The 3,721-nt window shown below is 36.4% G+C and overlaps 1 non-coding gene across 1 annotated transcript; it reads right to left on the reverse strand.

Moving 5' to 3' along the window:
* Positions 1–3,021: 3,021 nt before the first annotated feature.
* On the reverse strand, positions 3,022–3,127 carry LOC128292329 (small nucleolar RNA R71). The gene has a single exon (XR_008282313.1). It is a non-coding gene; the product is annotated as a small nucleolar RNA R71 (small nucleolar RNA).
* Between the last annotated feature and the right edge of the window lie 594 nt (positions 3,128–3,721).

The following is a 3,721-nucleotide window of genomic DNA, read 5'->3' on the forward strand; positions in this document are numbered from 1 at the left end:
CACACTATTTGATTTGATATGTCAAAATGAGAAAGGCACTTAGGATTAACCCACTCATGTCATGAAAAACCTACCTCCACGATTAACCCTTAGTGAACCCCGTTGAGCTAACAAGATATTCCTTGTATTACCCTTAATATTAACCCTTAACCCATTTTTGTTGAAATCCCCTCAATTATTTTGATTCCTATTTTTGTCGAGATTTGAGTTGAGTAAATTGCTTAGCTATGTCTTGTTTGTAATAAGTTATTCTATGTTATTTAACTTGCTCTAAGAAAAAAAACTATGTATACACATTAGTAATTCCATTTTCTGAGAAGACGCTCTGTTGTACGCAAGTGATGATTAACTCTTTTTCTAGTTAGGCAATTTTTCAATTTGATCTCAATTCTAACCATTTCTTTCAGCTTGTGACCACACCCCTTAACCAAGCCTTGTTACAACCTTCTAAAGACCTTTTGATTGATGTTTCATCTCAATTTATAGTGGTGGAGATTTGATTTTCATGCAAGCCTATGGTAATGACTTTTCATTATTGACTATTGAGTGCTTCATTTATTGTCCTTAAACACCTCGAGTGATTTGAGTCAATCTTTAGTGAGGATGTGAAACTTTGTGATATTTTGAATTAAAGGAAATTACTTAGATGAGAGGAGACACATATGTTTTCAGGATAAAATGCTCAATTTAGAATGTTTGAAACTTTGATGTTCTTTTAGTTGAATTCTCAAATGTATAATTACCTGTAGATTATTTTGAGATATTATCGATAGAAATTGTAAGTTGAGAAGAATTTATTATTATGATTTGAGAATTTTGCTTAAGGACAAGCAAATGCTTAAGTGTGGGGGTATTTGATAAACCGTAATTTATACATATTTTTACCCCATTCTTAACGTATTTTATGGATGATTTTTCCTTAGAATTGGTGAATTCGATGCTCCTAATGCCTTAATTTCATGTTTTATACCTAGGAGAGCATAGGAGAGTGAAAGGAACGAGAAATAGGCAAAATATAGAGAAAATGGCCCAAAGTACGAAATCAACACGGCCTGGACTTCCTCACACGGGCAGCCCACACGGCCGTGTCAATTTGGCAGAATTGAAGCACAACTGATACGAGTAGAGCACATGCCCGTGCCATTCTAACAGGCCGTGTCAATTTGGCAGAATTGAAGCACGACTCACACGGGTAGAACATACACCCGTGCCATTCTAACAGGCTCGAACAAGGCCTGAAATAATCGCACATGGGCATGTCCCTACCGAGCCCAAGTTGAGTCCAATTCGGAAAAGGCTACTTTTGAGGGCTCATAGGCATTCCAAAGCCTATAAATACACCCTAGAATAGGAGAAAAAGAACACACAGAATAAGGGGTAAGGAATTAGTCCAAGGAAGCCGATTGATTCATCTCAGAAGCCGGATTCATCATCAAGACTGAAAATCTCTACTCAATTTACCTTTCAGGAGTTTTGGGTTTTCTTTATGTTTTGTATTCTTTATTATTCCGAGATGTTTTCTTATTTATTTATGAACTAAAACCCTTAAATACCTAAGCGGAATGAAACCTAAGACGAATCTTGTTATTATTTTCTGAATTGTATGATAAATATTTAACTTGTTCTTAATTATGTGTTCTTAATTCTTGTTTTGATATCCCAGGATACTGATTCAAGATAAGCTCTTATTCAGAGGAGGAATAAACCCTGTCTAAGAGTACATTTGTCATAATTAAGCGGAGTTGTTTGCGCGCCTAGACATAGGGTGACAAGATTTTGCCGGATTAGGGTGAAACCTAATAAGGGGATCCATAGATCGAGTTAATGCAACCCTAGAATGTTAATTAGAAAAAGGTCTCTATTATTCAATCTAGGGATTAGATGTTATTAGTCTCGAATAGGGGTAATAACATAACTTAGAGATCTCTATGGAACAAGTTAAATGAACAAATCGTCCAATTCAGAGCCAGAATAACAAGTACAGTCTAGGTGGATTTTTCCTTAGGTATTGTCTTAATTTAATCGATTTTCCCAAAAGCAATTCCCCAATTCTATTCTCTGTGAGTTCTTAGTATAGATAATTAGTTAGTTAAAACAAAACCCCTTTATTCCTAGGCTAGATAATAAAAGACAGTCATTACTAGTACTTTTAGTTCCTTTGGGTTCGACAATCTGGTCTTGCTAAAACTTTGCTACTATTCGATAGGTACACTTGTCTACATCACGATAATAGTTAGTTTCAAGAACGATTAATTATAAATATTTAAAACCTATCACGAAATCACGCGATCAAGTTTTTGGCGCCGTTGCCGGGGAATAAAAGTATTAGGAACACTCAATTTTTATTACTTTAGCCATTTATTTTTCTTGCAATCTAATTCTATTTTTAAATTTTATTCTAATTTAATAATTTTCTTTTTCTTTCTTCTGGTAGGTTTTTCTAGTTTATGACTAGAAGAAACCCGTCAGGACCACTACTTTTTGACGAAGAAATCGATCGCATAGTTTGCAGAAACCAAAGAGAAATAAGGCGAAGCTTAAGATACACAGAGAATGACCAAGAAGACGATACGCAACCCCTAACCGAAGAGATGGCCAAAAACCAAGACAATCAGCTACCTCCTGCGATTGTAGTTAATCAAAATCCTGCTCCATGCACTATGTATGGTTATGCTAAACCTTCATTAATAGGAACTGAGTTGAGCATAGTTAGACCTGCTCTAACTGCAAATACTTTTGAACTGAAACCTAACACTATTCAAATGATACAGCAATTTCTTCAGTTTGACGATTTGTAGGATGAGGATCCCAATGCTCACTTAGCAAACTTCCTAGAATTTTGTGATACATTTAAAATCAATAGCATTTTTGATGATGTCATACGTCTTCAGTTATTTCCCTTTTCATTGAGGAACAAAGCTAAACAGTGGTTGAACTCGTTACCACGAGGGTCAATTACTACTTGGGAACAAATGATCGAAAAATTTTTACTAAAATATTTTTCACTGGCTAAAATGGCTAAATTACATAATGATATCTCTTCTTTTGTCCAGATGGATTTAGAAACACTCTACGATGCATGGGAGAGATACAAGGATCTTTTGAGAAAGGGCCCTCACCATGGGTTACCGCTTTGGCTTCCGGTTCAAACATTCCATAATGGCCTGAATCCTTCGACTCGGCAAATGGGTGACGCAGCTGCTGGCGGAGCCATCAATAACAAAACACCTGAAGATGCTTATGAGTTCATAGAGGAGATGTCACTGAATAACTATCAGTGGCAAGTCATGAGGACAAAGGCAACAAAAACAGCCGGTGTTTATAACATCTATTTGGTCACCATGCTCTCTAATTAGGTACAACTCTTGAATAAGAAAATTGATGGTTTTCTTAGTTCTTCACAGGTTCATCCAGTAATGAGGTGCAAGACGAATGGAGGAGGAGCATGCACAGAGTATCAACCCTTCAACCGTAGCATCAAGGAGGAACATGTCCAATATATGCGTTACAATAACTCTAGATCCCAAAATAACCCATATAGTAACACTTACAATGCAGGTTAGAGGAACCACCCAAATTTCTTATGGGGAGGCCAAGGAAATCAATGACCACCTCCGGGCTACCAACAGCCACCCTATCAATAGGAAAAGAAATCGAACCTTGAAGAGATGCTCACAAAGCTTATCTCAGTATTAGAAATCCATTATTAGAACACCAAAAC

This window comes from Gossypium arboreum, chromosome 4 (genome assembly GCF_025698485.1).
Source record: "Gossypium arboreum isolate Shixiya-1 chromosome 4, ASM2569848v2, whole genome shotgun sequence".
In the NCBI taxonomy this organism is placed as follows: Eukaryota; Viridiplantae; Streptophyta; class Magnoliopsida; order Malvales; family Malvaceae; genus Gossypium; species Gossypium arboreum.